We start from the raw sequence: 13,367 nt of genomic DNA on the forward strand, positions 1-13,367 counted from the left end.
GGTGTGAACCATCCTTTTTTCTTGACAAAAAGGATCGGCGCTCCCCATGGTGAGCTACTCAGTCAAATAAACCCCTTCCCCAACAGCTCCTGAAGCTGCGAGGATAACTCCTGCATCTCCGGCGACGCAAGGCGATAAGGCGCCTTGGCGATAGGCGCTACCCCCGGAACCAAATCAATGCGGAACTCTACCTGCCTCTCGGGAGGCACTCCCGGCAACTCCTCGGGAAAAACATCCGGGAACTCACGCACTATCGGAACGTCATCCATCGAACTTGGCCTCCCAGCGGCCTCTCGTGCATCCATCACATAAGCTACGAACCCTTTGCAGCCCTGCTGCAAACTCTGCCTCACTCTGGCAGCCGAACAGAATGCTGACCCGCCTCGGGTTCCCTCGCCATAAACTGTCAGCACTCCCCCACTAGGATCTCGAATCGTCACCAACTGTCGCTCGCAGTCTATCACAGCCCCAAATCGGCTCAGCCAATCCATACCCACGATAACACATATGTCCCCCATCGCAATCGGTACCAGATCTATCGGAAACTCGACACCGAAGATCTCGAGTACACATCCTCAAATCACGTCCGTGGCATACACCGCTCGCTCGTCCGCTATGGAAACCTGCAGAGGTCGATTCAACGACTCTCGTCTGCTACTGATGTGCCGACTAAATGCTATCGACACAAATGATCGACTCGCACCCGAGTCAAATAACACTAAGGCAGGTACATAACTCACAAGGAAAGTACCTACGCATATCATCATATAAGCATAATATCTCATAACTCAGCATAAATAAATGAAAGAATACGTACCAGCCACGACATCAGGCGCTGCGTGGACCTCCTCCGCTGTCAACTGGAAAGCTCTCCCGCGAGCCCTCGGTGTCTCGGCCTTCGCTGGCTGGGTCTCAGTAGCTCGAGCAGCTGGCGCAGATCCCTGCAGTAGCTGTGGGTACTCGGCCTTCCGATGGCCGGTCTGGTTGCAATGAAAGCAAACCGTGAACCCCTTGGGGCAATCCCTCGCATAGTGCCCCTCCTTCCCGCATTTGTAACATACCCCAGCTCTGCACACTCCCACGTGGCTCTTGCCATACTTCCCGCAAGTGCGGCCCTTCGGACCCCCAGATCTCGAATCAGCGGGCTTTGCCCGCTTGGCTGCCGGCTGCGCCTGTGCCGGTCGCCTGTCCCTCCTCTGAGACTCGGCCTCCTCCCTGACCTGAGTCTCCAGCTCGATCTCTCTCTTCCGGGCATTTGCCTGGAGCTCGGCAAATGTCTGGTACGACGAGTTCGCCACGACCTCACGGATATCCCTCCTCAGAATGCTTAAGTGCCGGCTCATACGTGCCTGCTCAGTCGACACGTGCTCAGGGCAAAACAACGCCCTCTCATGAAACATCCTCGTAATCACTGACACAGACTCAGTCCCCTGCTTGAGGGACAAGAACTCCTAGGCTAGACGTTCCCTCTCCACAGGGGGAACATACTCATCTCGAAACATCGTGGTGAACCTCTCCTAGGTCACCGCAGTCAGCTCTGCTGTAGTGAAGTCTGCCGTCACAAACTTCCACCAGTCCTTCGCTCCCAAGCGAAGCTGGTTCAGCGCAAACCGAACCCTCAGGTGCTCTGGACACGAGCAGGTGTAGAAGCATCCCTCGATATCAGAAATCCACCTCATCGCAGCAATAGGGTCCTGCGTCCCATCAAACTCTGGTGGCTTCATGTTGCTGAACTCTCGGTACAGCAACGAGTCACCTCCCTGCGGCCTGGCAGTAGCAATAGCTGCGGTGGCCGCAGCAACAGCAGCCTCAGTAAGAGTGGTGTACCGCTCATCAAAAGTCTCGATCAACGTGGTCTTGATAGACCCGAACATCTCTGGTATCTCAGCTCGAATGGCCGCAACCACCTCCTCATGAATCAATCTACGGATCTCCTCATCACTGGTACCACTGGTACCACTGCCTCCTGGGTGGTGGCGCGTCCCAACCATGATGTCTCTGAAATATAACACAAAAGAAATCAAAGATTCGCTCGAGTATACTCGTACTCGATACTCAACCCTACTTGCTCTTTAGTACCCTAAGGATTCTTACTTAGAGTGCGCATTGCTCCGGTGTCTTCAGTAGTATGGGCCCTATACTACCGTACTCTATATCTCATTGGCATAGGCTACCCTTCGGTAGATCTCTCATCAGCTCCTCACTGCTACGTACTCGCTCTCAAGCATCACATAGCAGCAAAATCCTTCCTAGGCTAAGGCATCACAAATCAGGCCACTCTAGTCCTAATATGAACACCTAGCCTACTCTAGCATGCATATCATATCATAACATATCTCATAACATATAATGTAAGGGTATTTTGGGAAATCACCGTTCGGGCGCTGGCCGATCGTACACACTGCTTCCTTCTGTCTTTCTCAAAATCTTTTACTCTTTTTAGAAAAATTGTTTATTTTATGAAAACTTTCTCAATTCCTCAGTTTGAGTTCAGATTCATCCGAAGATGCACCCGAATCCCTCAAACCTGGCTCTGATACCAACTTGTAACAACGTGAATTTTCAAAACAATTTTTCATTTTAAAACATACTTTCATTCGTACGATAATCATCAAAACATAATGTGTCCACTGTAACATAACAAAACATGTCCCAAGATCTCATATACATAAATCCTCTCAGTGTGTATGAATCATGCCGGCGCCTTCCCGCGATCCTCGCTAGTACCTGAAACACATAACACAACAACTGTAAGCATAAATGCTTAGTGAGTTCCCCAAAATACCACATGCAACACATACGCCACTCGAGGCTACAATACGACCCTCCGGTCGATGTGTCTCAGCGGGACCCTCCAGTCCCATAGCTCGTTGGACCCTCTGGTCCGGTCATAGCTCGTCGGACCCTTCGGTCCAGTCTGTGTCGTTGGACCCTTCGGTCCGGTCTATATCGTTGGGCCTTCCGGCCCGGTCTGTTCAACACATAGCATACATACAACACAATGCACATAACTCATATATATACACATAGCATACAAGACCCTCTGGTCTACACATAAATACCACTCTAGGTAATGTATAGTGAGAAGACTCACCTCGTATGATGTCTAGTAACTCACGTGCTCGATATCCCTGAATCTCGAAACAACGACCTAGCCCCGCCTAATCACATAAAGTAATTATTTAAAATCATTAACGGCTCTCAAGGCTAGACTACATCCCTTTTCTACAATCCCACAGAAGGGTAAAATACCATTTTACCCCTCCCTGACCCAAAGTCCAAATGTTGACCAAAACCCTAAAAGTCAACAAAAGTCAACTCTCTGGGTTACGCTGCGCGTACCAACCCTGTACGCTGGGCGTACCCGGCAATCTCACAGAATCGGGGAATGCAACCCCCTACGTCGCGCGTATTGGGATTACGCCCAGCGTAATTCCCAGTTTCAGACTTCTTAGCTTTTAGGGTCTTAATCAGTTAAAACTCACGTCCAACTTCTAGATCTGGCCTTTTCTAAACCTCTTAATCCATAAAGTTGGTGACTTTAAGCCTTTGCATGGCTGGACAAGTCACTAACACCCATAACATTCCATTTCCCAACTCTAGAAAGCTCATAACTCAAGCATGACTTCATAACAACGACCAAGATGGAAACTTTATGGATCTATAACTCATATATCACTGAAAAGGGACAGATCTAGGTCTATGGAGTCCTTTATGCCCATAAAGTCTCCACCTTTGGGACTTTAACCCTAGAAATGGTCCAAGAAGCACAAATCAAAATAACAAGGAAAGCTTTGAGCTTTATACCTCCAAGTGAAGCTCTTCCCTCTGTAGAACTCAGATCCAAGGCTTGCACTCCAACTTCTAGCCTTCACAAGAATCTCCTCTTCTTCCTTACTAACACACAAAGGCACTTTAGCTCCAAAAACACTCACACAAGCTTAGAACGAAGGTTGGCTCTCTTTTAGGGTTTCACTCACTCAAATGGTGGCTGAGGATAAGGCCATAACCTTCTTTATATAGGGCTCAAGTCTAAATTAGGGTTTTGCATCTGGGCCGGTTACGCCCAACGTAACCTTGGTACGCCCAGCGTACCTCTAAGGGTCCGCGTCCATTTCAAGCACATGAGTACGCGCAGCGTACTCTTGAGTACGCCCAGCGTACTCATTTGCTACAACTTTTCACTCAAGGGCTAACTTTGACAATTTGACAAAAGTGTAGGGTTAAATAGCTGTACCTGAATTTCGGGATGTTACACAAAGCTTAGTGAGTTCCCCCGTTATACCACATACCATACTATAAGCATACTGTCAGGCATATCTGGGTGCCCGACCTACCCTGTTAGGCATACCGGGGTGCCTAACCTACCCCTGTCAGGCATACCAGGGTGTCCGACCTACCCCTCCGGTTTATCTCAACCAGTTACGGGGACTATTTCACCCCTACTACTACCACATAATAACATAACATAATCATACTGTCAGGCATACCGGGGTGCCCGACCTACCCCTTCGGTCCTTACAACCGTAACATGGGGATTATTCCCCCTACTACCACTATCACCTAACATCATATCATACTAGCATATAAAACATATCAGATAGTGGCAAACACAAGTAATTATCACAAAGACAATTACCTGACAAACAATCCCTACTAGTGGGTCCGCATTGTGGCCGTAGACCCACTTCTATTGGAAGGTAACTCACCTCGATGTCGTGCAGTAACTGAACTATCCTCGGTGTTGGGATCAACTCCCTTCAAACTCCTACACATAACAACCTTCCTTAATTACCATTTCATACTCGTAACCCTTTCAAGGGTCAACTCAGGTCAAAGTCAACATCTGGTTGACTCAACTCGTCGAGTTGGTCCACCAACTCGTCGACTTCCATGATCCACAAAATACTGGAACTTTGATCCTACTCGTCGAGTCTTTCAAGAACTTGTCGAGTTCTCCTTCATACAGAATCGGGACCTTTTGCTCATGACTCACCGAGTTCATCCTTGAACTCGTCGAGTCCTGCTTCATATCTTTTGTCTTGAACTCGCCGAGTTCATCTTGGAACTCGTCGAGTTCTTTGATCTTCAAGTCCATATTCACGTCCATCTTGTTGTGAAACATCCAAAAATACAGACCAAAAATTTCTTTTTAAAATCATTTAGTAAAAACCATAATCCATTAATATCATAATAAATCATAAATCGTATCTCTCAAAAACATCATGTCAAATACTGTATCACGATCATGTGAGAAAAATATCAGAGTCTAAACAATCCCAGGCTAAAACTGTGGTGTGTGCCATGCGATCATCCCGAGCCTTTCCCCTTGCTAGTGGAAGTACCTGAAACCAAAACTGAAAACTGTAAGCACGAAGCTTAGTGAGTCTCCCCAACTACCACATACCATACACATATCACATAACATATCTTGGGCCCCGCCCCTGCTACATTGAGTCAAGTTCGGCATCGACTTTCCCGACATCGGGCCCCGCCCGGCATCGAACCCTTCTCGGCATCGGGCCCCGCCTGGCATCGAGCAGATCTCGGCATACATATAAACATATCAACCAACATATAACATAAGCACATAATACTAACATGTAAACATTCCTCGGGCCCCGCCCGCCATCGGACAGAGATCCGGAAACATACTAACATTCCTCGGGAACCGCCTCGGCATCGGACCGGAGTCCGGAACATACTATCATAACATATTAACTAGACATTCCTCGGGTTTGCCCCGTCGTCGGTCCTAAGCCCGGAACACATAACAAATAACAAACACATGCGAGAATCACAAAGACATCAAGCATACAAGCATACAAACATTCCTTGGGACCCCCCCCCCCCCCCCCGGCATCAGATCGGAATCCGGAAAACATATAAACCTACTTCGGGCCCCGCCCGGCATCGGACCATGGTCCGGAACTACTACTATCTAAACGGGCCGGCCTTGGTGCCTTAGACCCGTTCCTACAGGAGAAAACTCACCTCGCAAAGGTGTCTACAAAATCTCGCGGTCAGGGTAAAATGACTATTTTACCCTTGGTTAAAGTCAACATCCTGGTCAAAGTCAAAGTCAAGGTCTGTGACAACCCGAAATTTCTATCTTGTACAGTCTTTCAAATTCAATCACAGTCAGACTCGTTTCTGCTATCTTTTAGCATTGTTCAGGGTCTGTTTGAGTGTTCTAAGTCTAGTATATACAAGGTTTGGGTTTAGGGATGAGTTAACTTAAGTTCATCGTATACTATTCGTGCCCAACACTCCATTTAGAGGAGTGTACGGCCGTACACATGTGCACGACCGTACACAGGAGTGTACAACCGTACACATGGGTGTACGACCATACACCCAAGTGTGGCCGTGAACCCAAACATATATATAGACTTTTCCTTCATTTCTTCACACTCTTTCACACTTTCACCTCAAGAAAACCGATTCTCTCTCAACTATCATCAAGTTCTACACCTTAATCTTCAAAGATGTAAGTATTCCTTCCATTGAATTGTTGACATGGCTTTATCTACTGAAGATCCATGTTTTCATCCCTGAAATCGTCTCTTTTGGTTAGATCATCAAATATTCATTCATTTCACCAAGAACACCAAGAACACACACTTGTTCTTGAGCCTTGAACTCCTTAAAAGCCCTCAAAAGTGTGAGTATTCCTCCTATCATCTAGTTAGACATGTTAAACACTTGATTCAAAGCCTTAAAACATCATTTGACTCAAGATCATCAAGGGTGTACGGTCGTACACACCTGGTGTGGTCGTACACACCTCAAAACCTTCCAAAAATGATAATTTAGTCCATCCTCTTGTTGTGCAATTGTCACACTAATTTCCCCAAGGATCAAACACGCATTTTTGCATGTTTTCCCATGAGTGTAAGGTCGTACACTCCATGGCCGTACACATCATGGCCGTACACATCAAGGGCCGTATACATCATGGTCGTACACTCCCTTAAGTGACCTTAAACCCTTTTAGAGCAATCACATGTGATTGATACACTTCAATCTAAGTGATTCCTAGTCCCTAAAGTGGTTTCTTAGCATAATTAATTGTATAAACACTAATTATATTCATATATGTGTCATTATATGCTATTAGGATCCGTTTGTTTTTATTGTTTTTACTACAGGTGAGTTCATACCCCCCGTATTTTCATAGTTTTTACTGTTTTAAGGGGGGGGGGGGGGAGGGGGAATACAAGTCTAACACAAAGATTTTGTGTTATAAACAAATGATTTCAAATATCTTATCAAAATGGATTTCAGTTATTATCAAATCAAATGGTTTTAAATGATTGTATCAAAATGACATCAAGTCATCAAAATGTATTTCAAATTATTAAACATCTTTTAAATGTTTTTATAAACTTATATTTCTCCCAAAAATAATACTAGTATATATATATATATATATATATACATATATATATATATATATATATATATATATATATATATATATATATTTATATAAATAAGATTTAAAAGGCTTAGGACTGATAACCCACTTTGGTTCCTTTTCCTTGTTTGGATGTGGGATTACAAGTATCAGTTGTTTATCCGAGTGTCATTTAAATTTTACTTATATATAATTGTATATGTATACAAGTATAAAAGTTAGTTCATTAAGTTCAATTACCCTTTATAACATGTTGAGCAAGGGGTTGCATTCATGAATACTCAGTATCAGTTCAGAAAGTACATATAAATTATAATAGGTATAATTTATGATTCACAGAACATTAATTCACGATTCAAGTATACTAAAGTACATTGTTTTACAAGAACAAAGGTTTGATTCAAAACTAATCAAGAGTATACATCTTTCAAATACATGTTAATCATACCAATTCAAGAACATATAGTCAGTCATTTATTTCAGAACGATTGGGTTTTTCTTAACTATTATACGTGTAACGTTTATATGCGTTTATGAGTCAAGTAGTACAGGTTGTTTAATTCATTTAAACAATATAGTAAAGTCCTGACATTATAACCAAAATCTCCAGCCGGGGATTGAAACAATGTGTGTATAGATCTATATTGGGATTGACAACCCCGCACTCGGACTGCTTGCTACAGTCAGGCATACACGCCTGTGAGTGACAAATTGTTATTAACAGTTTTCAGCGCATTCATAGCGTTGGGTCAGGCCATCTAGTCAGTATGGTTATAATAACTCATATAAAGATATTAACAATACGTTAGTGTATAATTAACTAAACCTAAGTACATTTTCAAAGTACTAGTTTACAAGATACAATTTACAGTATTACATTATAGTTTACAATAACAGTTGATGAAATCAAACACACTCTGAGATACAAGTTTACAAAAGGATTACAAATACAGAACAATGGTTTACAAATAGAACAATTTTATGTAACTAAAACTACTTTTCATATACAACAGAAAATATAGGATTTTCTGGAACAATTTACATATTCAAGAAACAGAAAACATTCTTTCAAACATAAATACTTATGCACTCACTCAACTTTATGTTGATACTCTCTTTTCAAATTACTTGTATTCTCAGGGAACCAGTAGACAGGTACTCCCCGAGCTTTTGAGAAGATGGAACTATTTATGTCTTGTCTTCTTCTTTTGTATAACTATTTGGTTTCAGTATACTATGATGAAACACATGTAAATACTTATACTTTTTAAATACAATGGTTGTTTGTACTCTGGTTACTATAATGCATGTGTTGTGATACTACAAATGAAGTCCTCCACCCCCGGACATTTCCGCCGTCTGGTTTGGGGGTGTGACAGATTGGTATCAGAGCATTGTTTATAGTGAACTCAGTATATCAATCCATAAAAGATATACAAACTATAAATACATTTGGGGATAAGAGCTTTAACTACAAGTATACTTTTTAAAAAATTTTAAGTATTTCTACAAGAAGTATACTAACACTCATACCAACAAGTACAGTATCACAGTCATAAGAACTTAAAAGTATTTGGATGTTGGACATTACAGTCAAACCTGGGCAGTTATGTAATCATATCTGGGATTAATAAATCATGATCAACTATATTGATTTGAGATATGACCAACATGTGTTTGGGAGTGATAGTGGTGTTGTGACATGTCTAAAACTTACCAACCATACATATTCAGAAGAACTCTAGAACAGAACATAAAAGATTAAAATACTATAGGGGTATTTTAGGCACTATATACTAAAAACAAACATGTGAAAACAATAGAACAATTAAGGGTAGAACTATAAATATTAAGGGTATATTACAATTATATATAATTAAAGTTATATAGACTTAGAATATGTGATTTAACTTCATTTCCTGTTCCTTGTTTGGTTGTGGATTTAGAGCCGGGTCATTTAATCAAAGGTCGATTATACCCAAGTTATATATAATTAGTATACACTTTATGGTTATAGTAATACCTAGAAAAAGTCATACATAATACATTACTTGTTAACTGTAGGTCTCTATTGTAGAAACTTGTATCCTTAATCTATCGTTACTAACTATATTCTATATCTCTTATCCCTATTCTCGCTTAGATAACAATGGCTGGATTTCACTTACCCGGAGACCCGTATTTCTCCGGTCAAGGACAAGATGCAGAGCCAGAAGAAAATCACGAAATTCCCTTAGATGATGATTTTGCAGAAAATTTTCCTGGAGACAATAATTCCGAATCAGAAGCCTATAATCCACCACCAGTTGCCCAAAATCCTAACCCTCGTCCGGCTTTTCAAGGCCCGACGCCTCTGTGGGTGGAAAGCTTGGAAACATGGAGTCAAGAGCAGGGTCAACCTATGCCATACAACGAAGATAGAAGCTTCTACAACCTGAGTGAAGGAGGCTCAACAGACAGAGTTCTGCCAATTCTGGTCCGCAGGGTTGCTCGAAATGAAATACAGGGTAGGACAGCCATCAACCAAATTATGGAAGTTGATGCCAATGCAGGAATTCTCGTGATAGAGCAATGAGAGATAATGAAGCCTTACTGCAAGAGTTAGTTGTAACTCGAGCTGAAGTCATAGAGCTTCGAGCACGTCTGACAGTATATGAAAGACATCTGCTTGCTGTGGAGCGTCAACTGGCTGAGTTGAGGTTTCATCCAAGTGATACCCGTCGCCAGTAGGAGATGCTCTACTCGTTTCCTGTTCACTCTTTTGGTTATAGTTTAAGTCTATGGATAGGTTCTAGCGTTATTTTTCATGCTTTTCAGAACGACCACCAAAATTTCATTTTCGGTAGGTCTGTATGATGTCGATGTTTTTCCCAAAATTTGGTATATTGTAGACCTGTTTAGGGTTAAGTTTTCCAGACTTTATGTATTCAATATGCCAATTTAATCGACATGCATTTTCATAGTCTTTGAAAAATAACCATTCAATTTCATATCATTCTATTACAAGTTGTACTTGTCGTAGACTTCTATTTCCAATTCATTACAAGATTCATGTTGAACTATATGTTTTAGTTTAGAGATATCAAAATTCATATTCACTCTTGATATCTTACCATCTTTGTATCTTTTGACTTTTATAGAAAAAGATGCCTCCTCGTAAAAATCCAAGACGTAACACTGTTAATGAAGCACCGGCGCCACCTCCGCCACCACCTCCTCAGTTCGACGCTGCTATGTTCCAAGCGGCGGTCACAGCGGCTGTAGCTACTACCATGTCTCATATCAATACTCCTGGTGCTAGTGGATCGGGAGCTGGTACAAATCCTTCTAACCATGGCGAGAGTCATGGGCACTCGCGAGAGTGCACTTATAAAGATTTTTCGAATGCCAAACCCAGGACCTTTAACGGGACTGGGGGAGTTATGGCATTAAGGCAATGGATTGAAAAGACAGAAGCAATTTTTGAAATCTGCTCCTGTCCTGAGAGCAGCAAGGTCAAATTCGCTGCTTGTACCTTTTCGGATAGAGCTTTAACGTGGTGGAATGGCCATGTTAAGTCACTGACTCTTGTTGTGGCTAACTCGATAAGCTGGGAGAACTTAAAAGCCATGTTAATACGGGAATACTGTCCGCGAGGGGAAATTCAGAAACTCGAGCAGGAGCTCTGGGGTCTTTCAATGATTGGTTCTGACATATCAACCTATACTAGTAGATTCTGTGATCTAGCAATTCTGTGCCCGGATATGGTTGCTCTGGAGAGCAAAAAGATTGAAAGATATATTTGGGGTCTGTCGCCCCAAATTCAGTCAAGTGTTTTAGCTTCGAGGCCTGTTACTTTTGACAGTGCCAAAGAGTTGGCACAATCTCTTATCGACCACAGAGTCCGTCAACACTCAGTGGTTGCTACACCAGAACAACTGAAGGGAAACAACAACAACAACAATAACAACAACAAAAGCAAGAAGAAGGGTCGGAACAAGAGGAAGGGCAAGTTTTCACAGGAATCCTCAAATAAACAACAGCTAGTTGCAGTCAACGCTGCTACTGTACCTGTTGTTGTTCCTGCTAACCCTACACCAGCTAAGACTTATGCTGGTAACCTCCCCAAGTGCAACAAGTGAAGTTATCACCATAATGGAAATAGCAGGGAAATGCAGTGTCGTAACTGCAACAGAAAAGGGCATACTGCCCGATTCTGTAGAGCACCACCCCAACCGCTTAACCAAGTACCTGCCGTTGGAGTAGGTTAAGCATGCTACCAATGTGGTGAAGTGGGGAATTTCAAGAAAGATTGTCCTAAAGCTGGAAATGCCGGTGGAGTTGGGAGAATTTTATCCTTGGGTCACGAAGAAGCAGTGGCAAACCCTGCAGTAGTCACGGGTACGTTCCTTCTCAACAACACTTATGCATGCATTCTATTTGATTGTGGTGCTGAGAAGAGCTTTGTGAGACATAATTTCAAACACTTGCTAAATCAAAACTCCCAACCATTAAAAGAAACATTCACAGTCGAAATGGCTAACGGGAAATTCGAATCCACCAACAATATATACATAGGATGTACTCTTACATTGAATAACTTTTCATTCCCAATAGACCTTATGTCGGTCTCTATCAAAAGTTTTGACGTCATAATAGGTATGGATTGGTTGTGCCTTAACCATGCTGACATCCTATGCTATAAAAGAGCCATTCGTCTGAACTTGCCAACTAACGAAACTCTTGTTATTTACGGTGACAAACCCGGAACGAACCTCCAGATCATTTCTTGCATCAAGGCACAGAAGTACCTTCGCAAAGAGTACTGTGCTTTCTTAGCTCACGTGGTAGACAAAAAGCAAGAAGTTAAAGATATCGCGAGCATTCCTGAGGTCTGCAACTTTCCTGACATTTTTCCCAATGATCTTCCAGGAGTGCCTCCCGAACGACAAGTCGAGTTTAGAATCGACTTAATCCCTAGGGCTACCCCTGTAGCAAAATCCCCCTATCGTCTTACACCTTCTAAAATGCAGGAATTATCCAGCCAGCTTAATGAACTCCTTAGCAAAGGTTTTATAAGACCAAGCTTCTCACCCTGGGGAGCACCAGTCTTGTTCGTGAAGAAGAAGGATGGATCATTCTGTATGTACATATACTACCGCGAGCTGAATAAACTTACCATTAAGTATCGATACCCTCTGCCTCGCATTGACGATCTGTTCGACCAACTTCAAGGTGCGAGCTACTTCTCAAAAATAGACTTAAGATCCGGGTATCACCAGTTAAGGATTTTAGAGGATGACATTCCCAAAACCACGTTCAGAACTCGTTATGGGCATTATGAGTTCGTAGTGATGCCATTCAGATTGACGAATGCACCTGATTTGTTCATGGATCTAATGAACAGAGTGTGTCGTCCATTCCTGGACAAATTCGTCATAGTCTTTATCGACGACATCCTTATCTACTCAAGAAGTGAAAAGGAACATGGCCAACATCTTCGTCAAGTATTGCAAACTCTTAGATCAGAGAAACTTTATGCGAAGTTTTCAAAGTGTGAATTTTGGATCAGGAAGGTTGATTTCCTAGGTCACGTGGTCAGTTCAGAAGGAATACACGTTGACCCTTCCAAAATAAAGGCAATTGAAAACTGGTCAGCACCCAAAACACCTACAAAAATCCGTCAATTTTTAGGTCTTGCTGGCTACTATCGCAGATTCATCTAGAAATTCTCTCGAATAGCTAAGCCTCTTACCACCCTGACGCAAAAGGGTGTAACTTTTAGCTGGGGAGAAAAGCAAGAAACAACATTCCAAACGCTGAAACGAGCTTTGTGTAGTGCACCGATCCTGTCTCTTCCTGAAGGGACAGAGGATTTCGTAGTGTACTGTGATGCTTCTAATCAAGGGCTTGGATGTGTTCTTATGCAAAGAGGAAAGGTTATATTCTATGCCTCAAGACAGCTAAA

This window comes from Lactuca virosa, chromosome 5, assembly GCF_052849685.1.
Source record: "Lactuca virosa cultivar CGN04683 chromosome 5, Lactuca_virosa_CGN04683_v6, whole genome shotgun sequence".
NCBI classification, from domain to species: domain Eukaryota; kingdom Viridiplantae; phylum Streptophyta; class Magnoliopsida; order Asterales; family Asteraceae; genus Lactuca; species Lactuca virosa.